The following is a 15,834-nucleotide window of genomic DNA, read 5'->3' as shown; positions in this document are numbered from 1 at the left end:
ATTTTGACCAGGTTGGTCTAGAACTCCTGTCCTCAAGCAATCCTTCCGCCTTGGCCTCCCAAAGAGCTGGGATTATAGGTATGAGCCACCAAACCTGGCCTCAAGACCCATTTTAAAATTATATATATATAGATATCATGTATTATTTTACAAAAGACCCATTTTTTTTTTTTCTCTCTTTAGAGGCAATCTCACTGTGTCGCCCAGACTGGAGTACAGTGGGGCAATCTTGGCCCACTGCAACCTCCGCCTCCTGGGCTCTAGTGATTCTTCCACCTCAGCCTCCCGAGTAACTGGGACTACAGGTGTGCACCACCACACCCGGCTAATTTTTGTATTTTTAGTAGAGATGGGGTTTCACATGTTGGCCAGGCTAGTCTTGAACTCCTGATCTCAGGTGATCTGCCTGCCTTGGCCTCCCAAAGTGCTGGGATTAAAGGCGTGAGCCACGGCGCCCCGCCAAAAGACCCATTCTTAAAGTTTCTTTCTCCACTTTGGGAGGCCGAGACGGGCGGATCACGAGGTCAGGAGATCGAGACCATCCTGGCTAACCCGGTGAAACCCCGTCTCTACTAAAAAATACAAAAAACTAGCCGGGCGAGGTGGCGGGCACCTGTAGTCCCAGCTACTCAGGAGGCTGAGACAGGAGAATGGCGTAAACCCGGGAGGCGGAGCTTGCAGTGAGCTGAGATCCGGCCACTGCCTCCAGCCTGGGCGACAGAGCGAGACTCCGTCTCAAAAAAAAAAAAAAAAAGTTTCTTTCTCTATGGATACTTTTCTTTTCTTTTTTTTTTTTTTTTTGAGACGGAGTTTTGTTCTTGTTGCCCAGGCTGGAGTGCAATGGCACGATCTCGGCTCACCGCAATCTCCGTCTCCAGGTTCAAGCGATTCTCCTGCCTCAGCCTCCTGAGTACCTGGGATTACAGGTATGCGCCACCATGCCCTGCTAATTTTGTATTTTTATTAGAGACAGGGCTTCTCCATGTTGGTTAGGCTGGTCCTGACCTCAGGTGATGCGCCCACCTCGGCTTCCCAAAGTACTGGGATTACAGGTGTGAGCCACTGCGCCCGGCCTCTATGGAGACTTTTATTCCATCAGGTAATCAGTTATTTCTTTTTTTTTTTTTTTTTTTTTGAGACGGAGTCTCGCTTTGTCGCCCAGGCTGGAGTGCAGTGGCGCGATCTCGGCTCACTGCAAGCTCCGCCTCCCGGGTTCACGCCATTCTCCTGCCTCAGCCTCGGAGTAGCTGGGACTGCAGGCGCCCGCCACCACGCCCGGCTAGTTTTTTTGTTTTTTGTTTTTTGGTTTTTTTGTATTTTTAGTAGAGAACGGGGTTTCACCGTGTTAGCCAGGATGATCTCGATCTCCCGACCTCGTGATCCGCCCGCCTCGACCTCCCAAAGTGCTGGGATTACAGGCGTGAGCCACCGCGCCCGGCCCTATTCAGCTGTTTCTTTATGCTCCCAAAGCACTTAGTAGCTGCGTCTACCTGCACTTCATGATGGCTATCTGATACTTCTGTTATCTGAAGTTGGTGGGAGTCTGGTTTTTCTCTTCATTGTGTCTACTGAAACTTCCTCATGGTGAATTGTTTTCTTGTATATTTTATAAATTTAGATTATAAGCTAATGTTTGGAAAGTATCGATCCACCCCAGAGCTAGGAGGCTGCTGGCCCCCAACAGGTATTCATCCTCTTAGCCCCTTACAAGGACACCTGCTTAGCACGTCCGCTTTATTGGCTTCAGGGGTCTTCAATAACCTGAGCTCACCACACCCTGTTAGAAGGTAATTGAAAGCATATACTTGGCTGGGCACGGTGGCTCACGCCTGTAATCCCAGCACTTTGGGAGGCCAAGGCGGGTGGATCACTTGAGGTAAGGAGACCAAGATCAGGCTCAGGGCTTAGACATCCCAATGATAACTGAGACTTTGAGCTTTGACTCAGAGGAAGCACACGAGCCAGTTCCAGATAACACCCTAAGGCTCATCTTAGGGTGGAAGTCTAAAGTGGTAAAGCATTTTGGGAGAGTAATTTGACAGCATCTGTTCAATTTGAAATGTACATACCTATCAATCTTGCAATTCACTTCTCTGAAACTATTCTGTATATCCAAGATTAGTCACTGTAGCATTATTTGTGGCAGCAAGCATGGTAAAGCCCTGTCTCTACTGAAAATACAAAAATTAGCTGGGCCTGGTGGCAGCTTGCAATCCTAGCTACTAGGGAGGCTGAGGCATGAGAATCACTTGAACCCAGGAGGCAGAGGTTGCAGTAAGCTGAGATCGCACCACTGCACTCCAGCCTGGGCGACAGAGCGAGACTCTGTCTCAAAAGAAAAGAAATAAAATGAAAAGCAAGCATATACTCCAAGCATTATCTATTACAGTTGCCTTAGTCATTTACTTCACACTCCTACGGGCCTCAGAATACTTTGCGACAATCTTTACTATTTCCGACAGAGTGTACAGCTCAACATTCTTTATAGCCACAGGGTTTCATAGACTTCACATCATCATTGGCTCAACTTCCCTGCTGCCTTCTATGCCAACTACAATTTCACTTTATATCTAATCACTGTTTTGGATTTGAAGCTGCTGCTTGATACTGACATTTTGTAGATGTAGTATGGCTATGCCTGTACGTTTCTGCCTATTGATGAAGATCATGTTCTTTTAGTATTAAACAGTACAGTTGACTTCCAATCAATTAGTTTATATATAGGAATCCTGTGTAGCCTGCAATGGGGTTGTGGGGGGCAAGGCAGAAGTGGCCACTCCAGAGACGATTTACATGTATTTCTTCCAGGCATCTGAGAGATCATTTCACAGTGGGTCTCTTTTTATATTAATTTCTCAGCTTTGAGATTCCCAGCCATGCAGGTGATGCAAATGTGAACGCCAGACTCATGGAGGGTAGGCATGGGGTTTCAAATTCTCAGGAGATCGTTTTTCCCTCCTGCCCAAAGACCAGGTCAAGATGGACGCATCCTTTTTGTCTCCCTTCGGTAGTAGGTGTTTGTTTTTCCCCTAGTTTGTTCTTTCACCGTGGGTGTAGCCCTTCGAGGGTCCTAGATTTATCAAGGGTCTCAGCTGCAACCTCTAATTTCATGTAAGCCCAAAACTTCAATGCCCCAAATGTTTGTTTAAAAACTCAAGCTATTGCAGATTCAGTTGTGCATGTTAAAGGATGTTCGTTGTTTTTATTTCCAGCATCTCCTTAGGTTGTGTAGCAGGAACTTCCCGATATTGTCAGAAAAGGAAATCCAACTCAGTATTTAGTACAGCTGTCTGTTTACTTGTCTATTTTCTCCATGAGTGTCAAGCTCTGGGAGGCCAGGAACTAAGGCTGACTCATCTCTGGGACAAAACACCAGGCCCAAGATCTGTCACAAAGTAAATGCTCAGTGCATTTGTTGATACTGAACCTCCACTTGGACGCTTCTAATGATGGGGAGCTCACTTTCTCCCAAGGTGGCCTCTTTCCTTTAGAGAGGGTATGTGTTACCTGAGTGACCACCTGGTTAATGGGGGACAGCTTGCCCCTCATTTATGTACAACCTTCCCAACACTCAGCTTGTCCATCCAGATTCTGCAGAGGGGGGCTCAGGGCTTAGACAACCCAATGGTAACTGAGACTTTGAGCTTTGACTCAGAGGGAAGCACATGGGCCAGTTCCAGATGACACCCTAAGGCTCATCTTAGGGTGGAAGTCTAAAGTGGTAAAGCATTTTGGGAGAGTAATTTGACAGCATCTGTTCAATTTGAAATGTACATACCTATCAATCTTGCAATTCACTTCTCTGAAACTATTCTGTATATCCAAGGATAGTCACTGTAGCATTATTTGTGGCAGCAAACAATTGAAAACCGCCCAAATGTCTGTCAATAAGAGTAACTAAATAAATTCTCTGTAGTCAAGTCATACAGTGGAAAACTGTGAGGCTTTTGTTTTTGTTTTTTTGAGACAGGGTCTCACTCTGTCGCCCAGACTAGACTGCAGTGGTGCCATCACGGCTCAATGCAGCCTCAACCTTCTGGGCTCAAGGGATCTTCCCACCTTAGCATTCCAAGTAGCTGGGACTACAGGTGCACACTACCACACTTGGCTAATTATTTTTTATTTTTATTTTTGTAGAGACGAGGTCTCACTATATTGCCCAGGCTGGTCTCAAACTCCTGGGCTCAAGAGATCCTCTAACCTAGACCTCCCAAAGTGTTGGGATTACATGCATGAGCCACCACACCCGGCCTTTTTTTTTTTTTTTTTTTTTTGAGATGGAGTCTCGCTTTTGTCACCCCAACTGGAGTGCAGTGGCGCGATCCCGGCTCACTGCAACCTCAGCCTCCCAGGTTCAAGCGATTCTCCTGCCTCAGCCTCCTGAGTAGCTGGGATTGCAGGCGCCTGCCACCAAGCTCAGCTAATTTTTGTACTTTTAGTAGAGACAGGGTTTCGCCATGTTGGCCAGGTTGGTCTCAAGCTCCTGACCTCAGGTGATCCGCCTGCCTCGGCCTCCCAAAGTGCTGGGATTACAGGTGTGAGTCACTGCGCCCAGCGTGTTTTTCGTTTTTTTTTTTTTTTTTTAATAAGGTAGATCTATGTATATTGACATAAGTAGAGTTCCAAGACATGTTACTGTGAGTCTGTAAGACAGAGTGTATAATATCAAGAAAACAGACAAACCTAAAAGCAGTGTAAATTGGTACCTCATGTAGGCTATTTAGTAATATCAGTCTTTTTTTTTTTTTTTTTTGAGATGGAGTCTTGCTCTGTCACCCAGGCTGGAGTGCAGTGGCGTGATCTCGACTCACTTTAACCTCCACTCTCGGGTTCAAGCGATTCTTCTGCCTCAGCCTCCTGAGTAGCTGGGAATACGGGCACACACCACCACAGCCAGCTAATTTTTGTTTTTTTTTGTTTTTTTTTGTTTTTGAGACAGAGTCTTGCTCTGTCGCCCAGGCTGGAGTGCAGTGGCCGGATCTCAGCTCACTGCAAGCTCCGCCTCCCGGGTTTACGCCATTCTCCTGCCTCAGCCTCCTGAGTAGCTGGGACTACAGGCGCCCACCACTGCCCCGGCTAGTTTTTTTGTATTTTTTTTAAGTAGAGACGGGGTTTCACCATGTTAGCCAGGATGGTCTCAATCTCCTGACCTCGTGATCCACCCGTCTCGGCCTCCCAAAGTGCTGGGATTACAGGCTTGAGCCACCGCGCCCAGCCTAATTTTTGTATTTTTAATAGAGACAGGGTTTCGCCATGTTGGCTAGGCTGGTCACAAACTCCTGACCTCAGGTGATCCACCTGCCTCGGCCTCCCAAAGTGCTGGGATTACAGGTGTGAGTCACCATGCCTGGCCTAAGTCAACTTTTAAAATGCTCTTTAAACTTTTAAAATAACCTCAACTGACTAATCCCCACTAATAGATATTTATATTACAAATAAATATGCAAAATAATGGGTAAAAATATCAATTGCCACATTGTAATAACAAAATATTGGAAACAAACTTTTTCTCCTTATGAGATGGGATATATAGAGTGCATCTATTTGATGGGATACTATGCAGGTTTGAAATAAAATGAGGCTGCTCTCCATATTGATATGGAAAGGTCTGCAAGATAGAGTATGAAGTGATGAAAAAACAAGGTGCAGAATAGTGTCTCTATGTTTATGAAAAATACATGTATTATATGTTGGATTTTATAATTTTATTTTATTTTATTTTATTTTTTTTTTTTTTTTTTTTTTTTTGAGACTGAGTCTGGCTCTGTCGCCCAGGCTGGAGTGCAGTGGCCGGATCTCAGCTCACTGCAAGCTCCGCCTCCCAGGTTTACGCCATTCTCCTGCCTCAGCCTCCCGAGTAGCTGGGACCACAGGCGCCCGCCACTTCGCCCGGCTAGTTTTTTGTATTTTTTAGTAGAGATGGGGTTTCACCGTGTTCGCCAGGATGGTCTCGATCTCCTGACCTCGTGATCCGCCCGTCTCGGCCTCCCAAAGTGCTGGGATTACAGGCTTGAGCCACCGCGCCCGGCCTATAATTTTATTTTTTAATTAATTTTTTGAGACAGCATCTCACTCTGTTGCCCAAGCTGGAGTGCAGTGGTGCAATCATGGCTCACTGCAGCCTCAATCTCCTGGGCTCGAGCAGTCCTCCCACCTGAGCCTCCCGAGTAGCTGGGACCACAGGGCTACACCACCACACCCAGCTAATTTTTGTATTTTTTGTAAAAACAGGGTTTCACCATGTTGCCTAGGCTGGTCTCAAACTCCTGGGCTCAAGTGATGCTCTAGCTTCAGCCTCCCAAAGTGCTGGGATTACAGGTATGAGCCAACACGCCCACTCTGCATCAGATTTTAAATGCATAGAATTCCTCTGGAAGGAATCACAGGGAACTGGAATTGGTTACCTCCAGGAAGGAAACCAATAATTGGGAACTGGGAAGGGAAGGACACCTGCTTTTCACTGTACTCCCTATTGAAGTTTTGTAATTTTGAACTATTGCCTTACAATTAAGTAAGGAAGTAAAAAACGTTAAACCATAATTGTAAAACTGGAAGCAAAACGAGCTGTACAAAACAAAACACTTCCTATATGTATGTACACATTGTGTAGAAAAAGAAAAGAAGGATACACTTCAAACTGGTGGCAGTAGCAGAAGGTCTCTGGGACTGGATAACGAAGGGTGGTCAAGGATGACCTTGGCTTTATCTTTTCGTCGTTGTTGGGTTTTTTGTTTGTTTGTTTGTTTGTTTTGAGATGGAGTCTTGCTCTATCGCCAGACTGGAATGCAGTGGCACGATCTCGGCTCACTGCAACCTCCACCTCCTAGGTTCAAGCAATTCCCCTACCTCAGCCTCCCAAGTAGCTGGGACTACAGGTGTGTGCCACTATGCCTGGCTAATTTTTTGCATTTTAGTAGCGAGAGAGTTTCACCATGTTGGGCAGGATGGTCTCGATCTCGTGACCTCGTGATCCGCCCGCCTCAGCCTGCCAAAGTGCTGGGATTAAGGCGTGAGCCACCGCACCCGGCCTGTTGTTGTTGTTTTTTAACATATAGGGTCTCGCTCTGTTTTTTGTTGGTTTGTTTGCTTCGGGGTTTTGTGTTTGTTTGTTTCGGGTTTTTTGTTTATTTGTTTTGAGATGTCATCCAGACTGCAGTACAGTGGTGCAATCATGGCTCACTGAAGCCTCAACCTTCCAGGCTCCAGCAATCCTCTACCTCAGCCTCTGGAATAGCTGGGGCTACAAATGCATGATACCACATGTAGCTTTTATTTTTATTTTTATTTTTTGTAGAGACAGGGGTCTCATCATGTTGCCCAGGCTGATTTTGAACTCTGGGGCTCAAGCAGTCCTCCTGCCTCAGCCTCCCGTGGAGCTGGGATCACAGGTGTAAACCACCATGCCTGGCCTTGCTTAGATTTTTATATAATATTTCTGTTAATTGTTACTTTTTTTTTGAGATGGAGTCTAGTTCTGTCACCCAGGCTGGAGTGCAGTGGCACGATCTTGGCTGGTTGCAACCTCCGCCTCCCGGGTTCAAACGATTCTCCTGCCTCAGCCTCCCTAGTAGCTGAGATCACAGGCGCCCACCACCATGCCCGGCTAATATTTGTATTTTTAGTAGAGATGGAGTTTTGCCATGTTGGCCAGGCAGCTGGTCTCAAACTCCTGACCTCAAGTGATTTGCCCACCTCAGCCTCCCAAACTGCTGGGATTACAGGCGTGACCCCCGTGCCCAGTCTGTTACATCATTTAAAATCCATTTTAATCTTTAAAGGTAGGCTTCAGGTGGATGGAATACAACCACAGCCTGGCAAAGGAATGAGGCTGACTCTCCTCATTTCGAGGGAAGGATTCATGTTGTGCTCTTTGTCCCACTTGCCTTCCCCAAGGACAGCCTGGCTCAGGGGAGGCACCGGGGCTATTCCTGGCGTCATTCCAGAGAGCCTCTCTTGTCACCTCTCACCCACTTGGCTCCCTGTCACCAGTGTTCTGGGCTGGGCTGAGAAGCAGCACGGATTGACTATTGGGTTGTATCTCCAGAAGCTCCATCAATGTCAGGTTGGGCAGAGCCAGCCCAGGAAACATGGAACATCTATCTGCCTCTGGCCTCTTACCTCTTTGTGTTCCTATGAAGCCCCACTTTTTTTTTTTTTTTTTTTAGATTTTGGCAGTTACTTGGAATATTCTTTCCCTTTGATACTCCACTACCTTTTCCCTTATACCCCAATTTATATTTCTGTGTCATCTCATTCAGTGGAGAGGAGGCATCTGAAAAACCCATCAGCTAGATGTGTAGGGATTTAATGTTCCTACATTAATTGTATTTTAGGAGGCATCCAAAAAGGACGATGCTTAACTATGAGGAGAGACACGATAATGATGGAATTCCTGGTACCGGTGGAGAAGAGATCCTGAGGCAGAAAGGCCTTGCTATCACTCTTCAGTCATGTTGATAGGCAGTGCCACAAAGGGCTTAAGAACATGGCACTGAGGCTGGGCACCATGGCTCATGCCGGTAATCCTAACACTTTGGGAGGCCCAGACAGGAGGATTGCTTTAGCCCAGGAGCTGAAGACCAACTTGGGCAATATGGGGAGACCCCGTCTCTATACACAACAACAACAACAAAAAATTAGCCAGGCATGGTGATGCACACACATAGTCCCAGCTAATGGGGAGGCTGAGGTGGGAGGATTGCTTGAGCCTAGGAGGTTGAGGCTTCAGTGAGCTGTGATTGCACCACCACACTCCAGCCTCGGCAACAGAGTGAGACCCCATCTTAAAAAAAAAAAAAGAATGTGGGGTTGCCATTCTTTTGGAGCCAGGCTGCAGGCTGACAGATTCGTATCTGTCACTTAGCAGCTGTTGAACCTTTGACAAATAACCTCTCTGTGCCTCAGTTTCCAAATCTGCAAGGTGGAGATAAGAGTAGCTCCTTTATAGGACTGTTGTGAGGCTGTAATGAGATATTACATGAAAAGCCTGTAGTCCCAGCTACTCAAGAGGCTGAGGCCGGAGTACCACTGGAGCCTCGAGTTCAAGTCCAGCCTGAGCAACATAGTGAGACCGCCATCTCTAATTAAAGAGAAAAAAGAGAGAGAGAGATTTAATCTCTCTGTAATCCCCATCACTTTGGGAGTCTGAGACAATTGGATCTCTGGAGCCCGGGAGTTTGAGACCAGCCTGGGCAACATGATGAAACCCCACCTCTACTAAAAATACAAAAATTAGCCGGGCATGGTGGCTCATGCCCATAGTCTCATATGCTCAGCAGGCTGAGGCACAAAGAATTGCTCGAGCCCAGAAGGCAGAGGTTGCAGTGAACCGAGATCGTACTTGGGTAACACAGCAAGGCTCTTTCTCAAAAAAAAAAAAAAAAAAAAAAAATCAAAGGGCCTCTGATCTATGCCAACCACTCCTTAAAATCCCTTTGGTTCTCTCCAATCTCTCACATCCCACCACTGCCTCTCAGTGGCCTTCACTCACCAAACCTGTTACTCTCCATGAAAAACTGTACCCCCAGGCCCTTTCCCTCAGGCCTCACTTTTTTCTTTTTTCCCTCTCACCTCCCCATCCTGTCTCTGTTACCCTGTTATCTCAGTTCCATATCTCAGAAGCCTAGAAAGCAGGCAGACAAGACAGAACTCTCCTTAAAAAGTGAGGGGCAGGCCAGCTGTGGTGGCCTATACTATAATCCTAGCACTTTGGGAGATCAAGGCAGGCAGATCGCTTAAGACCAGGAATTAGAGACTAGCCTGGGCAACACAGTGAGACCTGGTCTCTACAAAAAAATTTAAAAATTAGCCAGGCATGGAGGTGTGTGCTGTAGTCCCAGCTACTCAGGAGGCTGAGGCAGGAAGATTGCTTGAGCCCAGGAGTTCAAGGCTGCAGTGAGCCATGATTACACCACTGCACTGTAGCCTGGGTGTCAGAGACCCCATCTCTAAAAAATAAAAAATGTGAAGGCCGGGCGCAGTGGCTCACACCTGTAATCCTAGCACTTCGGGAGGCCAAAGTGGCAGGACTGCTTGAGTCCAGGAATTCAAGACCAGCCTGGGCAACAAAGTAAGATCACATCTGTACGAAAGAAAGAAAGAGAGGAAGGAAGGAAGGAAGGGAGGGAGGGAGGGAAAAATTCACCAGACATGGTGGCACAGGCTTGGATAATTTTTTAAAAATTATTTGTACAGAAGGGGCCCCACTGTGTTGTCCAGGCTGGTCTTGAATTCCTGGCGTCAAACCATCCTCCCACCTTGCCTTCCCAAAGTTCTGGGATTACAGGCGTGAAGCCTGTGTGTACTGATTTTCTGTTGCTGTGTAACAAAACCTCCACAAACCTAGGGGCTCATGACAGCACCTGTTTATTAGCTCACAATTCTCTAAGTCAGAAGTCTGGGCACAGCTCATCTGGGTTCTCTGCTTGGGATACCACAAGGCTGAAATCAAGGTGCTGGCCAGGTATGTCCTCATGTGGAGGCTCAACTAGAGAAAGATCAACTTCCAAGCTCCCTCGGGATGTTGGAAGAATTCATTTTCTTGTGACCCTATTAGTGAGGCCCTGTTTTCTCACTTTCTGTTGGCAGGGGACCACTCTTAGCTTGTAGAGGTCCCTCTTGGGTCCTCATCAGGTGGCCCTCTCCACACATGGCAGTTTGGTCCTTCATGGGAGCACCAGCTGCTCGAAAAAAATGACTCTGTTAGGTAAAAATACTGTACGTTTTTGAAACATGCACCAACTGTTTAGCTCTGTGATTGTGGGCAAGTTTCTTCAAGCAACCTGAGCCTCAATTTCCTTATTTGTAAAGCTGGGAAAACAACAATGCCCATCTTGGAGGGTTACGGGCACATAGAAAAATAATCAATAAATATAAGCTGCTGTTTGTATTCTTTTTTTTTTTTTTTTTTTAAACAGAGTCTTGCTCTGTCGTCCAGGCTGGAGTGTAGTGGTGTCATCTCGGCTCACTGCAACCTCCGCCTCCCAGGTTCAAGCGATTGTCCTGCCTCAGCCTCCCGAGTAGCTGGGATTACAGGCATACACCACCATGCCCGGCTAATTTTTGTATTTTTAGTAGAGATGGGGTTTTGCCATGTTGGCCAGGCTAGTCTCGAACTCCTGACCCCAGGGGATCCACTGCCTCCCAAAGTGCTGAGATTACAGGTGTGAGCCACCGCACCCAGCCTACATTAGTTCTAACGAATAGACAGGGTCTAGACACAGAGAGATTAGATGAGTGAGGGGCAGGGTTCCCTACGTGAAGGAAACTGCAAGAGCAAAATCCTGGAAGCAGGAAAGCTGGTGGTTTATTTGCAAAGGGTATGTGTGTGCATATGTGTACAGAGAACTCTGAAAGAGTAGGTGAACACAGCTTTGCTTATCCTTCCAGTCAGAATTTACCAGCTGCTTACTGTGCACCCGGTACCATGAAAGGGTGCCCCGCCAGCAGTGTGAATTCAGCCTGGGAGCAAGAGGGAGCCAAGGAAGAGCCATGAGTTGGAGAGGGAAGTGGTCTGAGCTTCAGGAAGTTAATTTGCTCCTAGCAGAGTGGTTGACTCAGCAGGAGGGAACCCCCTTCTCTTCTGCACCCTCTCCTCCCTAGCCTCAAAGCCTGCTAAGGACCCAGTTCCCAAGCAGAGACCCAGGAGGGAGCTGCAGAATCTGGCCCTGTCTGGGCAAGACAGATAGGATGCAACTCCAGATGCCAGTTCCTTTTCTTTTGCTCCTGGATGGCCCCAAAGCTATCCCTTCTAACCACAATGGTCAAGGAGGGATAGAACAATTTCTCTTTTAAATGTTACACGTGGGGTTGGGCACAGTGGCTCACACCTCTAATCCCAGTACTTCAGGAGGCCAAGGTAGGAGGACTGCTTAAGCCCAGGAGTTTGAGACCAGCCTGGGCAACATAGGAAGACCCCCGTCTCTAAAAAAAAATTAGTAAAATAAAGTTCTAAACGTGGGAAATCATGCTGGGCACTCAACTACAGCAGCTCACTTGGGTACTTGTCCACACTCACAAACATACCCCTGGGACCCCAAAGTCACTGTCAGACGGACTCAGACCATGGCAGACGGACTCAGACTAAGCCAGGCTTTTGGCTTGCTGCCACCTGCCTCTTCTCTCTGAAATGAATCCTGTCCTGATCATCACCTCCCTGCTGACAGGGCCATTAAGTACAGTTCACACAAACAAGCCACGATGCCTTGAAGTTGAGCCTGGGAGGTATGTTAAGGGAGCATAGAGCCAGCCATTCTGCTGATGGGGAAACTGAGACAAAGAAAAAGGAAGTGACTTGCCCAGGCTCAGGCAGTGAGCCCAGGACAGACCAAGACTGAAATCTGACAGTCAGGCCAAGGTTTATACACACACACACACACCCCGCCCACAATTTGAGTTACTCTCAAATGTAGACATCTGTGGATTGAACAACAAAGGTTTTTTTGTTTTGTTTTGTTTTTCTGAGCCAGAGTCTTGCTCTGTTGCCCAGGCTGGAGTGCAGTGGTACGATCTTGGCTCACTGCAACCTCTGCCTCCTGGGTTCAAGTGATTCTTCTGCTTCAGCCTCCTGAGTAGCTGGGATTAAAAGTACCCGCCACCACGCCTGGCTAATTTTTGTATTTTTAGTAGAGACAGAGTTTCACCATGTTGGCCAAGCTGGTCTGGAACTCCTGAACTCAAGTAATGTGCCTGCCTTAGCCTCCCAAAGTGCTGGGAATTACAGGTGTGAGCCACCCGGATCACAACAAAGCTTTTTGAATAGAAGTTCTTGGAATATGGCCTCTTGTTAATGTGTAGGCCCATCTGTTGGGGTAATTTGGGGATTATGCCTGCTCCAGCTGGCTTTACCAATGAAATGTTTTCCCCTCTCTGTCTTAGTTTTTTCACCGGTAAGATAGGAAGAGTTTATTATCTATGTCAGAGGGACTCCTTTCAACCTCACTCTCTATCTCAGGGCAGGGGGCAGGGGAGGATGGGGAAGGAGGGGAGTGGTGAGCCAGTTCTCCAGCCAAGCGCAGAGACTGGCTCATACCCGCAAGTACACACAAGGTCCTTTGAGCGACACACACAGGCTGACACATCACTTAAGGGGGCAAGGAGGGGGGCAGGCAATGGGAGTGGCAAGCAGTGGGGAGCACCCAGGTGAGGGCAAGCCCAAGGAATAGAAGGGCAGCCTCATTTTTTTTTTTCTTTTTTTTTTTCGAGACGGAGTCTTGCTCTGTCGCCCAGGTTGGAGTGCAGTGGTGCAGTCTCGGCTCACTGCAACCTCTGCTGCCCAAGTTCAAGCAATTCTCCTGCCTCAGCCTCCCGCGTAGCTGGGACCACAAGCTCACACCACCACGCCTGGCTAGTTTTTTGGTATTTTTTAGTAGAGACAGGGTTTCACCATGTTGACCAGGCCGGTCTCGAACTCCTGACCTCAGGTGATCTGCCTGCCTCGGCCTCCCAAAGTGCTGGGATTGCAGGCATGAGCCACTGCGCCCTGCCTGAAGGGTGGACTCTTGACCTCCAGTCCTGGAGCCCATGAAATTGGGCAGGTACTCACACCTGGGCATGGGTTAGATGGGCATGGGTCCCTATTAACTCTGAGCATGAGCTCATGTGCACGTGTGTATATGTTTATATATGGGTGCCTTCATTGTATGCACAGATACGCCTGATTATCCATGTGCGTGCATAGGAATGGCACCCTCTGTCTGCTTGGAAATGAGACTCCAGAGTTACCCCAGCATGATGCTCACTGCCTCATTTTTTTTTTTTTTTTTTTTTGAGACAGTGTCTCCCTATGTTGCCTAGGCTGAAGTGCAGTGGCATGATCACACCTCACTGCAGCCTCAACCACCCAGGCTCAATTGATCCTCCCACCTCAGCCTCCTGAGTAGCTGGATCTACAGGTGCAGGCCACCACACCTAGCTAATTCTTGTATTTTTAATAGAGACAGGGTTTTGCCATGTTGACCAGGCTAGTATCAAACTTCTGGGCTCAAGTGATCCTCCTGCCTCGGCCAAAGTGCTATGATTACTGGCCTGCACCACTGCGCCCAGCTCTGCTGCCTCTTTTTACAGCCCACTGGCCCAGACCACGGTCTCAGAATACTAAGCCCACTTTCTGGGGCCAGGGTCAGTAGATGGCTTTGCTGCTGTGTGATTCTAAGCAAGTATCTTGACCTGCGTGTGCCTCAGTGGACTTCAGTTTCCTCACCTATAAAATGAGGGGTTTGGATGAGTTGAGGTCTGAGGTATCCTCCAGCCCAGATAATAAATCTTTGTAGTGGACAGGAAGAATGGGTCCTAGGGGTTTCAGGAGGGGACTTCCATGGGTACCTGTGACTCTACAGAGAAATGGAAGACTGAGATCTGACTTAGCAGCCTAGAAATGGGGTTCAGCTAATGCTGGGAACAGAGTCCAGACACTTAGGGTACCAGAGTGTAGCCAACAGCCCCCTTTTCTGGGCTTGGGGAACCAGAACCATGTGCTCAACAGACCATTGCCTGTACACAGGGCAGAGAGTGCAGGTGTACATTCCTGAACCAGCCACCCTTCTTAAGCTTCAAGCTATAACTACTGAGCCTTCGATGAAAGTCTGCTCTATGCTAGACCCCCACAAGCTGGGTGGGGGCAATACGTGGACAAAGACCCTGCCCTTGGGATGCCAACCATTCACTTGAGAAGACATACACACATACAACGAGTGATCATCATTTACTGTTTACTGAACAAATAAATGACTGTCCATCAAGGTAGCCATCAACTGGTGGGAAGGAACAAGGAAGGCTACCTCGAGGAAAAAAGGGTAAGTGGAACCTCTCTCTATTTTTTTTTTTTTTTTAAGAGACAGGGTCTGGCTCTGTCATCCAAGCGGGAATGCAGTGGCTTGATTATAGCTCACTGTACCTAAACCCAAGTGATCTTCTTATCTCAGCCTCCTGAGTAGCTGGGACTACAGGTGCATGGCATCTGGCTAATTTTTTCATTTTTTGCAGATAACGGGTCTCGCTATGTTGGCCAGGCTGTTCTTAAACTCCTGGCCCCGAGCAATCCTCCTGCCTTGGCCTCCCAAAGTGCTCGGATTATGGGTGTGAGCCACCACACCTGGCCAAGTAGAATCTTGAAGACAGGAAAGATCTGGATTTCAGAAAGTTCTGAAGAAGGCATTCCAGGCAGGGGAAACAGCTTGAGCAAAAGGGTGGAGGTGGGAAAGTGCCGTAGAGTGAAGGAGGAGTTTGACGTTAGCACAAGATGCATGCAGGAGAAGGGGAGGTGAAGCTGGACAGAACTGGGGCTGCAGCATGAGGGGCATGAGTACTGTGTTAGGAGTGTGGGGCTTTAGGAGCCACATCAGGTTTTAGAACAAACAAGTGGCTTGACAGGAGAGATGTGTTAGGGATGATTTAGTTAAAGTCAGCAAGTAGGTCTGAGAGGGTATGAAGTTAGCAGAAAGTGGCTGTGATGGACAGAGGCTCAGAGTTGCATGGAATGAGGACACTTTGGGTATAACACTCCAAGGGCCACAAGGCGACTCCCCGCTCCACCCTTCAGCCTCAGGTTATTTTTTTCTGGCTTCTTCCTCTGTCCCTAGGGTTAAAGAGTCCCTTGGGGGTTTCAGATGAGGCTGGGACAGAGTTTTATCACTAGTGCATTAACCTCTGGCCTAGGTCACCTCTGGCCTCCTTTTGGGCTAGATGGGCAGTTCTCAGACCCTCCCCCACCAGCCCTGCTGTGCTGACCTAGAACCTCTGGCCCTGGAGATTCTGATATGTGTATTTGTGGTCTCTTCTCAGGCATCTCCCAGGCCACTGGGAGAGCTGGGGCCTAGAACGTGGGGTGGGTGGAAT

Source organism: Theropithecus gelada, chromosome 10 (genome assembly GCF_003255815.1).
Source record: "Theropithecus gelada isolate Dixy chromosome 10, Tgel_1.0, whole genome shotgun sequence".
NCBI lineage: Eukaryota > Metazoa > Chordata > Mammalia > Primates > Cercopithecidae > Theropithecus > Theropithecus gelada.
The sequence above is the reverse complement of the archived record's forward strand: the minus strand, read 5'-3'. Positions refer to the sequence as shown.